The sequence below is a fragment of the Siniperca chuatsi genome, linkage group LG11 (genome assembly GCF_020085105.1).
Source record: "Siniperca chuatsi isolate FFG_IHB_CAS linkage group LG11, ASM2008510v1, whole genome shotgun sequence".
NCBI lineage: Eukaryota > Metazoa > Chordata > Actinopteri > Centrarchiformes > Sinipercidae > Siniperca > Siniperca chuatsi.
The window spans coordinates 15,348,528-15,370,391 of NC_058052.1; the positions used below are offsets into that span (position 1 = coordinate 15,348,528).

Below are 21,864 nucleotides of genomic sequence, written 5' to 3' on the forward strand. Positions count from 1 at the left end.
TTGGTGTGAAGTAGATCAGAAACGGTTTCTGTTTGATGTCTTTTCGCACAAAGACCAATGTTCAGATTCACCACATGTTCACACCTTTTCAGATCTGGTACTGATAGGACTGTCCACAGATGGATTGATCTCTGCCACTGATTCACCCTTAGAAATGCAATGTCTGTATATTAATATTTTTTTCAGGGAGAGCATTTCAAAGCTGTAGTATATGCACACATACAAAATACAAACTAATCCTGGAGAGATGAGTGCAGATAGTGTTGCAATCAGTAAATATGAGAACACTTTGTGTAATCAATAACATAAATTTGTTGTCTTTCTTTGCCAGTGAGTCACTGAGTAGAAAGGTTCAAATGAAAAGTGGGGGCGCCGCTCATTATTCACTTTGCTTTAACTTTAGATGCTGTTCCTGTGCAACAGACTAACCCTGACCTGAGTCACGTCTCAGTGTTTTTATCCTCACTTTCCTCCTTCATGTTGTCTGGCTTTGATCCAAGATAATTGGGCTGTGCAGCAAATACTGCTGAAAAACTACTTAGTCTCTCTCCACAGATAAATGCACCTCAACATGGAGAGGGGCATCTTTTTCAAAAGGATGGAGTTTACAGGTATCTCCAGGTGAATTTTAGAGAAATACAAAGTGGATTTCATTTCAAACGCCTCAGTGCAGCAGCAGGAAGTGCCATTTTTATTACGCAAAGTTTGTCAATTTAAAGGATTGTTTTGACAGAACTTGTCATGTAGGCTACAGAAAGTGGTGAATGCAATATATGAAAAATGTTTTTTTAATAAACATAACATGTCAAAATCAATTTACTAGTCACTGGGAGTACTCAATGGCCATGGCCACCATAGATTAAAGCCTGGCAACTCTATTAGCCATCACACACACCAACACCGTTCAGTTTGTCCAATACTTTGGTTTATGACCAAATATCTGCAAAACTAATGTTCCCATCAGCCTCAGTTGCACTTTGTGTTTAGTGCTAATTAGCGAATGTTAGCATGCTAACAAGCTAAACTAGGATGGTGAAAATGATAAGTATTACACCTGCTAAACATCAGTATGTTAGAATTGTCTTTGTGAGCATGTTAGCAGATGTTAGCATTCAGCTCAAAGCACTGCTGTGCCCAAGTACAGCCTCACAGAGCTACTAGCATGGCTGTGAATTATTTTCTATTGCCCATAAGATTATAGGCACTTTGTTTCGATAATATACCCACATTTTGACTTAAGCATCCTCTGACCATCGCTAATTGTTAACACAATCTCTGATACTGTTATTAAAGTTATCATTTGAGGGTTATATAGAAAAGCCCATTATGTATGATTCTTGATGGCGAAGGTGCTCATCACTGTTGCCTGAGCGAGTGAATGAAAGTGACCCAAAATAGCAACTATGATGACCTACAGTGCTGCACCATGCAGAAAAACACTGAAAAAAACACACTTCTGTGCCACCAGAAAGTGAACACAAGTCTCAGCCGGGCCACCCCTATGAAAATTGTTCAGGTTCACCACTGGGACAACTATGAGCCTGTGAAAAGAGTTGCATAAAGTTTTCTGTGGCTCTGGAGAAGCTTTGTCAAGTCCATCAAGTGAAGTGACATCACTCAGGTATCTTGGCTTTGTATTGGAGACTACATATTTTTAACAAAGCCAGCGTTACAAACTGTCACGTGGAGTTTGAGAGACGTAGGTATTTACAAGTCTAGGAGGGGGCATTAAGGGAAGTGTAGGATCCAGTGTTTTTGGAGCTTGACCCATATTACGGACTAAAAGTCGAGTTTGACCATTCTTTTTAAAATCTGTCTTGTGACTCACCCAACTTTGTGAAAATGCAATACTAAATCGCTCTTTCCACTCTTTCAAGAGTTCATTCTTTTAATTCTCATAACATAATGTACCTTTTGGAATATATACAGGTTTTGATTTGGTTTCCTTTCAGCTGCTGCTCCAGTCTTCCACTGTTCTTGTGCAGTGTGTCACACAAACATAACAAACCAAATGCCTATTTTCTATTTCAGGATTGTTCCACTTGCCTCTTACAACTCTGCCAAGTGCTGCAAGTCTATATTCTGCACAGAGCGAAAAACAATGCACCCCCCCCCCCTTTTTTTAAACATGGCTTTTAGAGGAAATCCAGCTCAACGAGTGTGACAGTGTACATATTCAATACCAGTATCTGTACAGGACTGGAAAGGAGGAGAATATAATACATCGCAGGTTACTGGTTACCTATTTAATAGTAATCCATTAGGGCAGTTGAACTGTGCAGTGTACCTGGAAGTTTTACACTTGCTTTTGTGTGATATGTGCCTCTAAAATCCATAAATACTGCATTTAGTTATATAGTTATGATAGTCTCCAATATACATACTAAGATTTATAGTGCTGGAATCAGCATCTGCAATCATTATTAACCACTAGACTGTTTTATTATTTAAAAAACAATCTCTCAAACTCTTAACTCTGATGTTTGCACAATCTGGCATAATGAGGAACAGTGGTCACAAGTTGAAACTAACCCATATGAATGTAACAAACAAAGTACACAGAGGTTTCACAGATATCTCCTCATTTTAATGCAAATGAATATGAAACCTCAAAGTCCTTTTTCATCAAGTATTTATTCCAAAGATATCTACACCTTTTCTGGAATCAAATCACAATCCATTACCACTCAACCTTGTGTGTTCATCTAAATAATATCTGTGCATATATGAAATAAGAGTGTTTACTCTGCTGAGTCATGTGTGCTCAGGGCCAGAAAGATCAAAACATGAGATATCAAGCATTACCAGTCTGACAGGTTCACTGTACCAGGTAAGAAAACAGGAAGGACACACACCAAGAAAATCTTAACACTTTGAAAACAGAGCAGTCTTTTACCCTCTCAACTTCTTCTACCTGTTTGTCTTTCACCCACCACCACTTTCTTCCTCTCTGTATATCTTCCTCATTCTTATGAACCCTGTCATGTACAACCTCCTACTATTGTGCCAGCCAGTCTTCCCAGTTAAACTCACACACCCTGTTCTAATATGTTTACTGTAAATGACTATATGTAAGTATCTCTCTGTGGCTGCTTTCCCCCTCTTGTAAAAAAGGAATATTTGGATTTCTAAAGTCCTGCAAATGTGGTGAAAAGGCTGTTTTAGTATCAACACGACAGCTGTTTCACTTTTCCTTCCACAACAAGCCACATCCTAATCCTTCCATGCCACGCAGCAAGACAGCCTGTATCTCTCTGAAGCAGGGACACATGCATGACAATTTGTCAGACTCACTTCTGAGTTGCCCACTTTGTCCAGACAGAGCACAGAGGCTCTGTTGTCCCACCCCAAGGACAGAGTGGCGGTCTGTGCATCAGTAATAAGCCTAAACGCAATGACAGGCTTCACAGAGATAGAGACGAAGCTTTGAGTCAACAGAGGATACATTCCCTCATTTAATAAGTGAGCCTCTCCCAACATACTGCACTGTGAGTGAGGAGTTACAGTACATGGTGTGATTCACTCGAGTTAGGATAGACATACAGTACACTACATGCCATTCATAAACTGACCATTATACCAGAATATATTAATACAGTCTGATAGATTGGAGCTAATTTCTGTAAGTTTTATATAGGCTGATCTATTATGTAATTAAATGTAATAAAATCTAATGTTATAATAAGAAATGTCTCTACTAATAAATTATAAAAATGTTTATCATCGTCACATCGTCATCTTTAAAGGAATAGTTTGTTGTTGGAAAATATGCTTATTCACTTTCTGGCAGAGAGTTAGATAAAAAGATTGATACCGCTCTCATGTCTGTACGATAAATGTGAAGGTACAGCCAGCAGCTGGTTAACTTAGCTAAGCATAAGACTCGAAAACAGGGAGACACAGCTAGCCTAGTTCTGTCTAAAGGTAACAAAATTCACCTACTAGCACCTCTAAAGCTCATTAATTAACATGCTATATGTTGTTTCTTTAATCTGCCCAAAACCAACATGTAAAAATTACAATTTGGGGTTATTTTTTGGCCAGGAGGAATAACTTCCTGGAGTATCCGTTGGTTGCCGGGCAACTGCTCGGAGCCAAGAGATAGTCCTACACATAACCCGTAAAACAGATAATTGTTGTTTTTACACTTTGTTGTCAATTTAACAAACAAGCGTGCTAATTTGTGACTTTTAGAGGAGCTGGTAGGTGGGTTTTGTTACCTTTAGACCTTTAGAATTCACCACCAGAAAGTGATTACATGTATTTCCCAAGATGTTTTGATAAAAAGCTTCAGAAATTCAGATGAAATCAGATCATATTTCCCTGCTTCCCCTGCCTGTAGAGCTTCTGTAACTGATGTTTTACTTACACCCAGCTTTTTATCAGCTGGGTGTAAGTAAAACATCAGTTAAAAACAGTTAAAGTGTGGACAGATGAAGCTACAGAAGCTCTACAGACTGAGTGCACAGACTGGCTCATGTTCAGAGACGCTGCCACCCAGGAGAACAACATGAAACTTGAGGAATATACATCATCAGTGACATCATACATTGTGTTGATGATGTGGTGATCACAAAGCCAATAAAATCCTTCCCCGACCAGAAAGCCTAGATGAATGGAGAGGTGAGGGCTCTACTCAGAGCCAAAAAAAGCTGCTTTTCAGTCAGGAAACAAGGAAGCATACAACACCGCCAGAGTGAGACTGAAAGCTGCCATCGAGGAGGCAAAGGAGACATCAGGAGAGACTGGAGAGCGACCTCAACACCAACAACACCAAAGATATGTGGCAGGCGACCAAAAAAATCACAGGCAGGAGCGCCCCCATCATGTGTGAGACCACCTTACCAGATAAGCGTAACACATTTTCTGCTCATTTTGATCTCCCCAACAAAGAGGATGCCATCGCCACTGCCCTCCACTCACTCTTGAGAACAACAACACCTACTTCAAAGTGCTGTTTGTTGATTTTAGCTCAGCATTCAACACAATCTCCCCCATGAAACTGATAGTAAAACTTAGCACTCTGGGCTTGAGTACCACACTCTGTAATTGAATATTGGACCTCCTTACAAACATACCCCAGACAGTTCGGGTTGCTCAAAATCAACAAAACCAAGGAGCTGAGGTGAGGTGAGGTGCCTGCGCAGAGCCCAAAGGATACTAAAGGACAGTACCCACCCCAGCCACAGCATCTTCACCCTGCTGCCCTCTGGCAGGAGACACAGAAGCATCCGCTGTCGTACCACCAGACTACAGAGCAGCTTCTTCCCTCAGGCTGAGAGACTCCTAAATTCATCCTTGGCTCTACAGAATGTAAAATAGTTTTCATTTCTATGAATTATTATTTATTCACTGATCTACTGTATATCATTTATTTTGATCAGCATAAAGGGAACTTCAAAACAAAAATCTCGTTATAGCCTACAACCCTGTGTTGTAAAATGATCAATAAATCTATCGTGTATCTTGTATAATTAGATTTTTTTGGCCACTTATAGGGGGTAGTGGAACAAGCTGCTTATTGCCAATATACACTTCAGACAGACATGCAGCAACATTAGCATTCATTTGGAGTTAGTTTTTGTGTCCACCAGATGAATTTAAGTCCAATATTCATTCTCCTTTTAGCTCCTTTTAGGTCTCTACAACCTCGGGAAATATCTAGCTCTTTTGGGCTATTCAGCTGCTAAATGCGCCATTATGTTCACCAGCTACTTTGGTAATGGGCAAGTAGTGTATAGTGGGTTTATTAGAGCTTTTTCGCTTAAAACAGTAAACAGTAAATTTATAGGCCAGAATTCCACATAGTCTTGAGCATTTGTTGATATAAAAATATGTATTAGTGGAGCTTTAAATATTACATTGTTTATACCATCCTCATCATAGGCGACGCTTTCCACCACTATTGCCATCATCATCACCTTCCTCATAATCCTCATCTCTTTAGTAGTGCACAGCCCTCAGTGCGCCCGCTTGCGCCGCCTGTCCTTTAAATTCATTATTCCTCTTGCATTTCTTTCACTCCACCTTAACGCGGAAGTCAGTGACGCACTACTACACACAGCTGCTCAGCGGGGGCAGTGAAATAAACAAAACGTCGGTATTCGGTGCCAAACACAGCGGTGAGTGTCTTCTTTTTTGTGTTAGTTGGAATATGGACCAACATTTGGTCCAACGCAGCTATACGTCCGTCCACACTGAGGCTCTTCTGCGCCTCTCGCTTTATTAAATCCAACCGGAGGCTGCTGACGGTCGGTCGGACGGACGGACGGACTGCTGGGATGTGAATGTGTGAGAATTTGCTTTTTTTTATTGCCCTCTGTGGAAGCCGAGAGTCGATCGGTCACCGTAGCCTGTTGTGGTTAAGGTATGAAATTTGAGTTTAATGTCAGCGACTGGTGCGCTCTGCAGCAAAAAAAAAAATAAATAAAATAAAAAAAATCAGCAACGCGTTTGTGTCAGCTGAGATGCCTGCTGTTTTTTAAAATGAATTTATTGCTGTGGTTTGGCCATTCAGCATATGTTTGTGACTCAAGAGGAGATGTGACTGTGTCCAAGCAAGCCTTTGTTGTAACGCTCAGTTTGCGGTGGAATAAGCTGGGACACCAGGTCATGAAAATATGATCTATTGCGACACGATTAAGCATTATGCTATCGGATATTTGAGCATTTCTTCACATCACTGCCAGCTAGAATGCTGTTAACTCGCATTTTCATATGAATAAATAAGGGGTCACAGTGCGACATAGCAGCGGGTCTGTTCCCTTTTGAGTTTACCACACTGGATCAATATTGATTGGGTCAAATTTGCACGGTGGTCTACAGACAGCAGCAGCTTTTGTCTCACGGAGCATTTGCATCTGTAGTTTCACATTTACTGTAGACTTCAGGTCTGAGGCGTACTGTCCGGCCGGATGTTCCCTTATTATGACCAATAATAAAGCCAAACAGAAGCACTGCTTCCACTCGCTACCGTGATCCTAGTTTTAATATCTTCAGCTTGACATCAACAACACAGCAATTCCTCACATAGAATAAACTGTAAAATGTTGTTTTGCCTAATAAATAGCGAGGTTTGTACCCTATTTTCCCATCAGACCCAATAATCAGTTAATTGTTAGAGTGGCTCTCACATTACACTATGTCTGCCCATTGGCTGCAGGATCAGCTTTCCTCTTTGTGTCACCTTACACTCCAGTCCTGCCATGTGCCATGATACCTGCTGTATAGTCCATGCATGTGTATTGCAGTTGCAGCTTGTTTAAATCTTTTTAAACATGTAGCCAAGTGCTCTTGTGCACTCTACAGCTTTCTGATTTCACTTCCACTGTGTGGATGCCTGCTGTGGTATTTATTTTTTCTGTGGGAGGGCAAACCTTTTACTCATCTTCATTCCAAGGTAACAAGTCTTGGCGGCATGTCAAAGACAGCTTCTTATAATACCGTCTTCATCGTGATGCGGTCTCCAGTGTGGTGTTCAGCTATTGTCAGGGCAAGAACCAGCTGGTCATGTCTGTGTGTGTTACATCACTGTAGCCTTTGGTTATGTCTTTGCCACTGTTGTGAAATACTAAGGGCTTGTTGCGATAAGAAGCCTCATTGTCCCGATGGTGTCTGTGGAGAGTGCATGCACAAACTTGCAGATAACACAATGCTTATTTTCTTTGTTGTGCTGCTGTGTAACTAATCCTGCCTCCTCACATGGGATTACCGCATATAGATTGGCTTCTTTTCCACACAAACACTGTAAGTTTCTGATGCAGTCGAGTGTTTGAAGAGTAGCGTCAGACAGTGGCCTTTTTGTAGGCAAGCAGTTGGAGCTCTAATCTTTGTTTCGTACTTGAGTTGAAAGTTAAAAGAAATATCTTGACTTCGATATAGAAGTAATTGGGAATGCTCTTAATCTACAGTAGCAGAAAATATAAAAAGCAAAAAAGAGAAGTCAGCCTTTTATTCATGAGCCGTTTCAACTTCAGTCAAAGTTTTCATGTTGAGTGCACAAATGTTTTAGTTGAATTACAGCAATGGTATCAAATGTTCAGGGTTGGATTAGCATAATGTAAAAAGTAGGAATACATATCAAGTGACTTTTACATTTAGGTGTCTACTTATTCTCAGACAAGATGGGAAGGAAAAGTGCTATATTCAGGTGTCTTTCGGTCCCAAAAGTTTGACTCCAAAAGCATTGAGTGCACTTGCACCAACTTGTTATTTGCAACAGAAAATCCTCTCATATGACCACATCGTTTGCTCCTCTCCTTGGCCTGGTCTTCCTTCAGGAGCGGCTGACTGTGTGCCCTCTGACAACGGAGGATTTTGCTGGTATCAACTAGCATTCTGCCGTTATGAGAAATCTCATCTATTCCAGACCCCGAGCTGTCAACCGACTCTTGAAGCAGTCTTGTCGGTCGTCCTGACAGGACAGACTACAGGGAGCAATGCGAAAGCATAGATTATGATTCCAAACAGGAGGAAGAGGGCAACTCTGAGACTGTGTTTGTTAAGCTGCTAAAACTGCGAGCAAAGGATCCTGCAGTCTTAATGGACTCTGCCATTGTGTGCTTGTAAATTAACTCATACTTTTCTGACTTCAGAGATTGGTTCTGAGGACAGTAATTGGAGGATGGAAAGAATGCAATCAAAAATATATCTGAAGGCTCTGATAGTAGCTTTCTGCCAATTAACTGCTGTCATTGTTTGACACAATTGGTTGTGATGGTGAAATGTGCCTCCAACAGTATTTTACAATATGTGGTAGAGGATGGGTTTGACAGCCCCCATTGTGCTATTCTATAGCGGTTTCAATCATATTCAATTTAACAACAGCCAAAAACATTTTGAGAAAAAGGTTTTTAGTTGTGGTTCACTCACTGTAGTCCACATCTTTGTTTTGGGTAATTAGTTTGTTCCAACTGTACAACAGCTGACATCTGTTCTTGATGAAATATTTTTGTTGACTAATTTTTCAAGCCCAACCGACTGATTTGATTCACAGTTTCCCAGAGCCCGAGCTGACGTACTCAAATGTCTTGTTTTGTCTGACCAACAGTCCAAAACCCAAAGATATTAAATTTACTTTCACAGAAGATGAAAAACAAAGAAAATCTTCACATAAGAAGCTGCAGTTGGTGGATTTTGGCATTTTGTTCTTGAAAAATGAATCAATTATCAATTTTGTTGCCGATTTTAATTTTCTGTTGATCAAATAATCAGTGAATTGACTAATTGTTTCATCTATACCTTTTTTTTTAAATGATGAATTGATTAAAAAAATGAGGTTAATCTAAAACACGAATTGATTTTGTCATATTTGAAGTAAGTATATTATCCTTATCAACAAGACAATGGAACTCTCTCCCCTCCCCAGTCTCTCTCTCCAACACGCACTTCCTTTTTTTTGTTGAATTTCCCGTATTAACTCAGTGTTGTTGGAAGATGTGATCATATTCCACTTAACCACACCACTTGTGATTTGCGACCTACCAAATCAACTGCATTTTTTTCTTTAGTCCTAAAATACTTTAATTCCAATTTGTTTGTTTTTTTTGTTTTTGGCATTTCTGCTTTTATTGTGATAGTGATAGCTGGATAGAGACAGGAAAGGCAGGGGCAGAGAGAGGGATGACATGTAGCGAAGGGCCCAGGAATCGAACCCGGGTAAGGACTCAGCCTTGACACATGGTACGCTCTCTGCCAGGTGAGCTACCGGTGCGCTCAACCAGTTTTAAAACGGCACCTGCAGTTGCAGTTCTCTGACTCACACTGCATCCCTACGTCAGCTGGTTACCCCTGTCTTATCTCTCTGGTGGTTAACCTGTAAAATAATATTGATTTATTTCTGCAAAGAGACAGGAAATGGATCCAGCCAACGAAAATCAGTCTTCATACATATCCTGTGTCCTTTTTAAAGGAGCATGTGCGTGCGTTACTCAGGATGTGGGTTTTCCTGGACTCCTGTGATTACAAAGAAGATAGTGTCAGTTATTTCCTCATTTTACTAGACTTCCATCTTAGCAAGTTGTACTTTTTTAATTGATCTTCGGCTGAGCTAATTAAAAGTATATTAACAATATTACCACCATATGGCAGCTGCAGTCGTACCACAAGGTTTCCAGTGCCGTGTAGACTCTGTGCAGCTGTCCCATACTGCTTTTGTTATCTGAATTTGGATTATAATCGTATGAATACGTCCCCTGCTAGTCTTGTTGTATCAGCGCCTGGCTGCGCTGTAATGTAATAACAACATAATAAAGGTATCATACAATGTTGTTTCTCCTGGCCTGCCACTGTGTCCCACTGTGGCTGGTCTTTGTATGTAGGGAATAGAGTATTGATCCAGTCTAATGACTTCCTCCTATGGATGATGTTATACAGCCCTGTGAATTAAACCATACTGGAGTTATGCTAATGGCAGTAGTTAAAAACATAGGTTATGGGACAACAGTACAGTGTTTATATTGATATTTTGTGTGTGTGCGTGTGTGTTGCACGGATGCAATGAAATTATAATGTATGGGATGAAAAGGGGGGGGAGTGCTCGACAGCTGCTATACATCAGCCAAGCAGAGGTGCTGGCTCAGCCGAACGGACTGTGGGATGGCACTGCTGCAGGTAGTGGGCTATGGTTGATGATGTCATTAGGGCTTTCATGGTCATGCTCAAAGATTCTTTCTGCTCGTGCCAACGGATCAAGTAGAGGGTGTGGGGATAGTACAATACTGTGTGTTACTGCAGCTGGACGCAACACACATTTGTGCAAATACAGTGACTTTTATGTTTGATCAAAATGTTCAAAATTATACTTGGTAGCTGGATTGTAATTGTCTCTTGTGTTATAGATGGATGGCAAATTAAAGGAAAACATAAAACATAAGGTGTTTTACCTGAAGGGCTTCCAGAACAGCTTCACTATAGACTGGGCATATATTCGCCAACTCTCTGCTGCTCCACAGGAGTGATCAAACACCATTGTTCTAAGACTTATTCCCTCATTTGGTGTTTTGGTGATGGTCAGTCTAAAAATTCTAGTGACCCCTTACACGACGTTCAGAAGAATCTGCGTTTATTATGTTTCTCCTCCGTATTTTCCTTTTAATTTGTCACCTGTCTGTGTTTGATTGGTGGACTGACTGCAGACTTGACACATTACTGGATTGATTGGACTGATTGTTGGAGTAAAAAAATCAACTCACAGAAACCTTTTATGATAGGTAATCCATCATGCTTCCCAAAATACTTCCCACTTTATTGATACACACACTGATTTCAAAAGTGTTTATGTCTTCTAGTGCGTTCATGTGGCAACAATATGCAACTATAAAGTTCATACTCTGATCAAGTTAATTTAACTGCATTATTATCTAACCCAAGCAAGTTTGTAGTGTGTGCAAGTTGAGTTTCAGAGACTAATGGCTGTCTTGGAGTTTGAAACGCTAAACAAGTATGCTAAATCTGTGACCTTTCCTTGTAAATGCATTTCCGTTTTGTTTGCTGGTGTCTGTCTCCCATATATTATTATGCAGTATCCATGAAAATTTGTATATTTGCTTCTAAACACACAGCATCAACAGCAGCGTTTTGTTTGGACTAACTGCAGGAAAAACTGGGTAGCAGCCACTGTGGCTGGGCAGACAAAGAGAAAAGTTTAGATGTCATTGTATTTTAAACACAGATTGTCATGCGATCTCGGGGAAGTGTTGTGCAACTTCTGGAACTTTTTTGAGGTTTTTCTTTTGGAACATTATCAATCCACCATTTGTGTGTAATTTACTCGAGTGTTTGTAAACAGTACAGATATATAATCAACTCCTTTTTTAATGTGGATTTCTGCAAACCCAACAAGAAGATCCCGACAGCAGAATGAATCCTTACTGTCATTTCATCATGAATATGAAATTAGTTTTTATTACTAATGACTTTTCTGTTGTTCCCAATCGATAGTTTCAGACTCTTGCTGGTGGTGGTTGCATTGCCAGAGGAGGTTTGCCGCTTGTAATTTTTACTTAAGTGTATTCATGCCTTAAATCTCATCAAAAAATCCAGCCATGTCAGAGACAGTCCCCTGTTACAGCAGCAAAAATAATTCAAACTTTAAATCTCTACTGTGATTCTTTGATCATTTTAAATTCAGTCACAGTGTGTTGCAGTCATTAATAATGTTCTTAAATATTGAATTCATCCTGTTATTGCTTGTACAAATTGGTTTTGTAGACATAATGTGATGTAGTAGGTTTGTATTCGTTTTTCAAGCAATACATTAGTTTGTTTGACAAATATTAATTCAGTTGAATGAAAGCAATTTGCTGTGTGTGTACAGCTGTTGAAACTGGTGTGGCGGAGGGACAGCTGTGGTAACATTCAAGCCATTCAGGTGAACAGCTGGAATGATGGGTGACATGGGATAACTGCCTTTTTCTTGACAACCTTTAGCATAATGTGTGCTGTCCAGGGAGGGATTAAGACAGCTGTTCTGTCAGGTTTCGGGTTATGATGCTGACATGACACTACCTGCTGTATGTGACATTTTTAAGCGTTTACATAGGCAAATGTGGTGATTATGGCTATGTAACCACCACCAGTTTTAGCCTCTGTTCTGAGCTGAACCACCAACAACAACATTGAATTTGCAATGAGTCAAACTTGTGTAACCCGTGCACATTGATAGACACAGATGTGAATATATCTTCCCTTTTTTATTTGTTTTGTCAGGTTGTACAGACAGACTTATTTTAGAGCCACGTAGGTCTAATTATCCCCGTTGCAAAGAGATGAGTGGAGGATGCTGGGTTGCTTTGTCAAACCAACCTGACATCTTCATTTGTTCTCTTACATTGGATTGACTGCTGTGTGGAAAAGGAGGCGGATGAGGCTCAAAATCAAGACATGCCTTGATGTGTCAAAGGTTGTGTGATGAATAACCCACTCTCCGTGTGTGCACCATGTCTCATCACCCCAAACGTCAATGTTTGATCTCTAGAGACACTAAAAATGGCTTCAAAATGTTTTGTTTTGCAACCCAAATACAATGGATGTAGAGCTGAAATGATTAGTTGATTAATCGATTAGTTAGTCACCAAAATATTAATCAGCAACTGTTGATTATTGACTATTTTGATTGACATTTTTTTGTCTTATAGGCTATAATAATTAACTGAATATCTAATATAATAGTAATAATAATATAATTGAGAAAATATTAAGATCAATTGATGATGAAAGCCCTAAATGGAAGTGAATGGCATTTTGTGGTGTGGTGCTCAGTGCATTGAAAAACTCGTCTTTTCAGAAACAATGTCTCACTTACTCTGAATAATCCGCAGACCTTGGTGTGAACAGTGTTCATTGACTTGACTATTTTTTTGAAGTTCTTTGAGGGCATATTTTCCTTTCATTAGATGGAGATGAATACAGAGTCAACAGGAAACGAGGGGAGAGAGAGGGGGGATAACTTGCAACAAAGGTCCTCGGCCAGACTTGAAGCAGGAACATTGCTATTACATGGTTGGCTTTTAAACCCCTAGGCCCCTTCTAAGAAGAAATAGTCCCTATTAAAAGTGGCCAGATACAAGTAGATACAAGATGTAAGTGAGGAAATATGTCTTTATATTTTTATGTAATACGGGTGAACTGACCTTTTTTAAGATTAAAACGGATTCTCTTCCACCAGTTGCAATATTAAGTTTTCCTGAATCTCATTTAGTGTCTATAGTTGTGGGTGAGTTCCTCATATTTTTCCCTTGAGTCATGGATGACATCATCTCATAAAACAACAGGTATAAGGAAAGGTGGAAACCTTTTTGTTAATTCATGACTCAGGTATGAAGGAAATAGTCTGACTGGTCTCAGAAAATTTCCACCTGTATTAGTAATCTCCCACTGTCACAAAATAAATTGATTGCTGTGATAAGTCTTGTGATAACCTCCAGGCATTTAGTCTTTGTTGCTTTATCCTGCTTTTTAAACAGGTTTTTGAAGACTTGATGTGCTTGGAGGTTAAATAGGTACAGGTGAAGAAGGGTAAGCCTACAGTAGATGCTGTACTACATGTTTATTCTAGCATTACCCAAATATTCATGAGGAAAAATGGCTTCTTGGCCTTATTGCAATACTAAATATGCAGTATGCACAGCATCTATAAACATGACTATGTCCTCTGTGATATCACCGCGCTTCAGAATATCCCAGTGTGTTGGTGTGTGTCTGTCCCTGTCATTCATGTCACGTATCTTTCACTTATCCAGAAAAAAAATGTTGTGGGTTTTTTTTGTTTTTCTTTTTTGGAACGGTAAAATGTTTCATATTTCATATGACCCCCTTTGGACTTATCAGAGTGAAGTAATACAGCTGCACAAGCAAAAATAGGTTTAAAAAAAATTATGTGAAAATTTGGGAAGCAAGTCCTAAAATGATTGCAAGACCATCAAAATGTTTAGCAAGTTTTCAAGTAGAAATTGTTGCTGTGCTGGCCATTTTCATTACTCCGAATAAGAGGAATGAAAAACTGACTTCACGCCTTCTTTTAGCTATTTGGCTGTTCAACATCAGTTATAAGAGCAATGCATGATGGCTTCTGTGCTGTACTTGACTAAACTAATACACTTTTGTTGTCCAGATATCTTGGAGTCATTCTTGCATCGATATTGAACTAGTTACATTTCAAAGAAAGGCCAAAACATTTTGCCTCTGTATGGTGGGATAACAAACATAGAGTAAAACACAAAACTGTCATTTTCAAAGCAAATATGCCAAACATTTGATGGTTCTAGCTCCTGAAATGTGACAATGTTCTGCTTTTCCTCATCTTAAATGATAGTAAATTGAATATATTTGAGTTTTGTTTTGATAAAAGAAGATATCTGAAGACGTTACCTTGGGAAATTGTAATGAGCATTCTCTTGTTTTATAGACCAAATGATTAATCGATAAATCGAGACAACAATCAGCAGGTGATTGGCTTGCGCCTCTTCTGTTTGAAAATACCATTAAGTTATTTTCAAAACTGAGCCAGTGCGCTGGAAGGGATATGTTTAACACCGTGTTGGTATTTTCACGCACGGTGAAATCCTGTAGTGTCACACTTCTCCCGCTGTTGCATCTTTCAGTTTTGGCAGTGCCTCATTAAAATTAGCAGCAGGTTTCAACTTTCCTCAACAACTTCATAACCGGACAAGTGCAGAAAAGAAAATCTTTTGAAAAACGAAAACTGGTTGAGGTTGATATTCAAATTTGCCTGCGTATAATAAAGTTAGGAGCTCTGGCTTCCTCTATGCTGTGTTCTGCTTCCCCTTTACAGTATCAGCTGTAGCAGAGAGATTAGAAAAGCTGCATACTAAGTGTGTTTGTTCTGTGGAGTGTGTCTACAATATACTGTGACTGCCCTGTCTAACAATTTCACTTCCTGCCTCCGCATTCTGGAGTTTTGATGTGTTTGCACTTTTCTCTCCTGATTTCTCATTCTGCTCTTCCAGCAAAATCAATGCTCATGCATTCTCTCTTTACTCTCTTTCTTTCTCTTATCTTCCATCTCTCTCTCTCACACACACACACACAGAATTGAACAACTTCCTGTCAAAACTCTTATCGGGTTCTCTCTGAGTCAGTCATACACTGATATGTTATTTTTCCCTTTTTACTTACTGGTATTTAGTTTTGTTTTTTTCTGCCTCATCATGACAGCTTGTGAGGTTATCAGAGAGAGAATAAAATTTCCCTCTGGACAGAAAGAACCCTACACTTTCTCTTTGATCGTACAGCTAGTCTGGCTGCATTATGCCTGTACTACTGTACAGCCTTCTGTCAGTAACATTGTTTGAATACCTTAGTTATCTGTGATTGTTTGGGATAGGGTTCTCTAACATTTTATTGAATCTGAATCTTTTTAAATCCCTTATCAAATCTATTTATCTTCACCTTTTGTGGAAAAAACAAAGTTATAATTAACTAAAACACTAATTTGAGATCTGTAATCAGCTTTTGTTTTGAGTGGTAGCCTACAACAATAGACAATAACCAGAGTTTCGGTTTGGCCTTTGGGTAAGGTACTTAGGGAATTACCGTTAATTAACTACAGGCTACAGCTGATATAATGTGCTGCTGGCAATGTTTGTCATTTCAACCAGTGAAACTGTCATTGATAAAACAATCTGCTACATGAATATTCTTTGTTAATAAAGAAACAGAGGAGAGAGAGAGAAAAGATTCGATAAGATATTTGCTCTGACTCTGGGGGTTTTTCCAACCTGAAACCAAATTCAAAATACGGTTATCGCTAACCACAGTCATGGTGCAATTTCATTTTTGTCCTTTTTTAAGACTTTTTACTGGCACCAGTAATGTGCTGTCACAAAGTCTGAATTCTTTGAAATACACTCTAGCTAATAAAGATGGAACTGTGGTGTCTTGGGGGAAAAGAAACATGGTTTCAGAGGTTTAACACATAAATCCATCACCTAATTTTTGGTTCAAGTTGGAGGAGTGGCTTAGTGAAGTCTTGTGTCATCCTGTAATTGGTTCAGCTGGAGGTTTTAAATGTTGGCAGGGACACTGGGGTATTGTTGACGGTTTAATTGGATGAGTATTATTAGCACAGTTAAAGTAAGATTTTTATGTTTTAAAAAAAAAAGAGAAAATATTAAAACATTTTTGGCATTTCTTTTTTAACAATTTGGTAACATGGTGAGAGTCATTTCACATCATGAATGAAATAGTTCCTCTCTGAGCCTCTTGGGAAATTGATGATGATGACGAGGAAGGTTGAAGGCAGTTTGATGATTCCTTCATGCGTCTGGCGTCTGAGTCTCTTTATGTCACTACACTATGCCAGGGAATTCAGCAAGGATTCATTGAAAGAACTGTTTTTAAATCAAGTATTTAACTGAACTTTGAATACCCCACTTCTGAGTATCCAAGGCAGAGTTACTGTGGATATTCTGGAAGCGGTACTGAAAGTGAAACATTTACTGTAAATGAACTGATCCTTCTTACTTTACAGAAGAGGAAGTTTCACAGGGTGTCATTATGTGTATGTGTGCACACTTGCATCTGTGTTATCCCTTTTGTCTCTTTGTCTCTTTTTGCTATGGCCGCCCTTCACACCTCCTTGGCAGCTGTCGTGTGTGTGTGTGTGTGTGTGTGTGTGTGTGTGTGTGTGTGTTAAAACATCAGATTTCGTGTTTTCCCAACACACAAGTCTGTTTATCCCAGATGTCTGTTCAGAGCTCATTTCACCAACCACACAATTAATCACATGCAAACTGGGACTCATTAGCATATAATCAAAGGTGACGGCGAACAGAGGCATTATGAATGCAGTGAACTTAAATATCAGAGATGTTTTTGATTAATCCTGCACATAGAGTAAAGAGCCACGGAAACATTTAGGAGGCAGGGAAGAAGCCGCAGTAATATTCATACCGCACTGGTGCTGATAAATAATGCAGCTACAGTTGAAATGACAATGAGCTTAAAAAACATTATGATAATTTATTCCCGGTAAAAGTGTTAAAGTAATCACCAGTCTTCAAGCTCAGTGCAGCACAGGCCTGTGTGTTTGTATGTCTGTGCATGAAATTATACAATGTCAGTGACGGTTAACTTATCTAACAGTTTAAATTTGACAGTTAAATTTGTTAAACAATTTATCCAAACGTATGAAGTGTATGTATGAAGAACTGCAGTGCCAAATTTGTCTCTATTCGTGTGTGTGTGTGTGTGTGTGTGTGTGTGAGGAAGTGAACTGCAGCAGGCTTAGCAGAGGAGTCCACCAGGTTTTACTCTGGTAATCTGTGTGAGTTCTGGCAGGGCATTAAGTCCAGTCACTGCTGCCAACACGGCTATAGAATCTGTGCCATGATGAAATTATGGCATACAGGCATATTTGTAGCATTTTCTTTTTTTTTTTTTTATCAAGTCCTTCCTCTCATAAAAGGATTCAATGACAATGTGACACAGCCCCAGAGGGAACAGCAATCAAAGCAAGAAAATTACATTTTCAAGCGTTATACTGTACCTGCCAAATGAACACTGAACACATTTCTATGGAAGTAAAATTCATGAGAGCTGTTTTAATGAGGAACACCACACACTCAATGGTGTTATTGCAGTGGGTACGACAGTCAAATCAGAACTAACAGATTAACAGGCAGAACAAACTCTTTTCTTTTTGTAATGAGGCTATAATTCATTAATTTAATTCACCTGGAATCCAGAATATAGTTGAAATATCTGTTTAACCCAACATTTTTAAGACCCTTAATCGATCTATCACCAATCCTCGGGAAGACACCTCTTTAAATGTGGATTATAGCTGTAGTACAGTAAAGTTAGGATTGAGTGATACACAGCCGAGGTTTTTCTGCCTGGTTGCGCATCAGAACCGGAGAACAGGCTCTCAGCCATATCTCAGGTCTGATCTGACAGCAGGGACACAGAGGGGCCTCTTGGCAAACTGAATAACAGCAGAGCTCAGCAGAGCAGAACATGGAGGAGGCAGGACAGTGATTTACCTGGCGCAGGAGCAGAGAGGAGAAGGGCTAAATTGTCTTTCTATATAATAAATAGACTTCAGTGGGATAATAGAAGCTACAATCATTTATAAATAAAAACATTTTGATGGCATTGTCTCTCTGCAGACCTCCTGTGGTCAGGACTGTCCTCTGGCAGGTGTGTGGTTAACTAGGGCTGGACAATGAAATGGGCCTTGACATCAATATCATGATAGTATAACAATATTTTTCCCATACCAGTGGTATCATGATATTATAAATGTGTGCAAAATCACACCTTAAGAGCTAGTTTTCCCCTTTTTAATTCAATCATACATTAATAGTTGTTCTTTTTTTGGGCAGCATAACAAGTTGTAAACACAACATTGACATTTTTTTTTTTTTTGGAAAGGGATCATGTACAATATTAAATATATACAATATTATATAATCGGAAGGTTGGAAGTTCGATGCCCGGTTTCCACCAGCCTGCGTGTCGAAGTGTGAATGATTAGTTTCTTTCTGATGAGCAGTTGGCACCTTGCATTGGAGTCCCTTCCATCAGTGTATTAATGTGTGTGTGTGTGTGTGTGTGTGTGTGTGTGTGAATGTGACATGTAGTGTAAAGCGCTTGGAGTGTTTGAAAAACTAGAAAGGCACTATACAAGTACAGTCCATTTACCATTTTAAAGCTCACAATTAAAACATCCACACAGTGATAGAACCGCACTAAACAAACCAGACAAACAAGACAAGGTACATAATACAAAGTTACAGTAGTACATCACACACACACACACCCCAAGTGTATAGATAAGTGGAACAAGGATACAAAATAAATAAAATGCAAAGTGAAGGGTTATAGAGTTGAGTAGCTTTTAGCAGATTTTTCTATTTGACTTTAAAACTACTGATAAAACTACAACAAAGCTGACTGCCCAAAGGCAGTGCAACGAAAGGCTACAGTACAATCTCTTATGGAAGATTTTCTTGTCGATATTATACTTTAATTCTGAGAACTCTATTAAAAAAAGTTGATATGGCGAATGTATTATCTAATAGTGATATTCACTCTCCTCTGTTTTTAGTCTCTACCAACTCCTGAGGGAAATATCTGGCACTTAGGTGCTAAATGTTCCACTACGTTCACCAGCTAGGTACTAATTTTGTCTGTCTTCTGTTTGGTGCTGGAAAGGTAGTGTTCAGTTGGTTTATCAAGAGTTTTTTAAGTTGTACAATGTGAACATGGAGTAAAATATTCAAAGCCCAGACTTCATGTTTTAATGCTGCACCATTCCATGAAATGAAACTAGAGGTCTCCTTTCACACACACATTCCCCAAAATTAATCAATGTGAAAAACATGAAAAGAGTACTCCAACGATTTAGCATTGCACTCCTATAACATTCTCGGACTCACAATAGACAGTTAAAAAAAGTATTCAGGTCAATGCAGCAGAACCAGAAATATCATCTGCTTTTCTTTACCCACGCACTCTTTTTCCTTGTCAAAACCTTGTGCCTACATTACCCACAATGCAACTGGACTGCCGACAGTTTGGTCAGAGATTCAGGTGTGTTATACTAGCAGCAGCTAATGTAACCTTGAGCCGCTAGCCTTAAGCAGAGTGAGAAGCGAGCTACAGAGGTCTGGTGGCCTCACTTCTTTCTACCTCCACACCCCCACATTTTGTAGTCTTCAGCCCATACCAACGCTGACTCAAGTGACATCACTTGAGGCAATTTATCAGATTTCATGCAGCTCCCTCTGAAGACACAAAAGGCTTTAAACAACTTGTTTCACATATGAAGTAGTACTCCCCAAGACCCATAATCAGGCTTTGTTTGTAGAATAATTTCCTGTTAAGTTAAGTGCCCCTGGCAACAGATACTGTAACTTCCATGATGAAAATTACTTAGGCACTCGCTACTACTGATTGGTTAGGACAAAACAAAGAAATCAGCCAACATGATCACAATGTTAGACTGAATTGCCATTTTATTCATTTAGCCTGACTGTCAGGCGATGGTCAGTGGAGTTGAGGAGGTTAAATAATTATATTAATTTTCAGTGCACTGAACTGTTCCACATCATGTCTTAAAACTCCTCACGTCAATAACTCTTTGTTAGTTTTTAATTACTAAACAATTAACACAATATTATCACCACAATAAAATGTCACTGAAAGTTAATAAATAATAACATTGACTTAGTTCGACCAGCCCTGGTGTTTACTTAAAAACCATCCTCGCTCTCAGTTTGAGTTTCTCAAAACCAGTAGTATCCATCTAAAGCTATCGTCCCCTTAACAGCTTAACAGGACCCCTAGAGCTGCTGCCATGGCAACAGGTCAGCATCAAATTGGAACCACAAGAGGCCTGTGATTGGCTGGAGTGCTGTAGGATTTGTAGCTATTAATATTGTTGCAGTGAACTCTTTGACTGGCAGCTGGCCCGGAGGATGCACACAACTGGAAATAGGCCTGATCTTCCATCCAAGGGACCTTCTGACAGCTTGATTGACAGATTGAATTTAGCTTTATTAATCCTAAAAAATTCACGCTACAGCACTGAACTGAATATTTTATATACAGTGGTGTGAAAAAGTGTTTGCCCCCTTCCTGATTTCTTTTTTTTTTTTGCATGTTTGTCACACTTAAATGTTTCAGCTCAAACAAATTTAAATATTGGTCAAAGATAACACAAGTAAACACAAAATGCAGTTTTTAAATGAAGGTTGTTATTATTAAGGGAAAACAAAATCCAAACCTACATGACCCTGTGTGAAATAGTGATTGCCCCCTAAACCTAATAACTGGTTGGGCCACCCTTAGCAGCAACAACTGCAATCAAGCATTTGCTATAACTTACAATGAGTCTTTTACAGCGCTGTGGAGGAATTTTGGCCCACTCATCTTTGCAGAATTCAGCCCCATTGGAGGGTTTTCGAGCATGAACTGCCTCTTTAAGGTCATGCCACAGCATCTCAATAGGATTCAGGTCAGGACTTTGACCAGGCCACTCCAAAGTCTTCATTTTGTTGTTCTTCAGCCATTCAGAGGAGGACTTGCTGGTGTGTTTTGGATCATTATCCTGCTGCAGAACCCAAGTTCGCTTCAGCTTGAGGTCACAACAGATGGCCGGACATTCTCCTTCAGGAGTTTTTGGTAGACAGCAGAATTCATGGTTCCATTTATCACAGCAAGTCTTCCAGGTCCTGAAGCAGCAAAACAGCCCCAGACCATCACACTACCACCACCATATTTTACTGTTGGTATGATGTTCTTTTTCTGAAATGCGGTGTTACTTTTACGCCAGATGTAATGAGATACACACCTTCCAAAAAGTTCAACTTTTGTCTCGTCAGTCCACAGAGTATTTTC

General features: G+C 39.4%; 1 protein-coding gene across 2 annotated transcripts in view; it reads left to right on the forward strand.

Moving 5' to 3' along the window:
* The first annotated feature begins 5,966 nt into the window (after positions 1-5,966).
* The window catches only part of march8 (membrane-associated ring finger (C3HC4) 8), a 78,852-nt gene continuing 62,954 nt past the window's right edge, over positions 5,967-21,864 (forward strand). Inside the window, exon 1 of one of the 2 annotated variants that reach the window (XM_044215415.1) lies at positions 5,967-6,122. The gene's annotated coding sequence lies outside the window, so the exon portion shown is untranslated. The remainder of the gene's footprint in view (positions 6,123-21,864) is intronic. The other variant, XM_044215414.1, reaches the window with a different exon arrangement.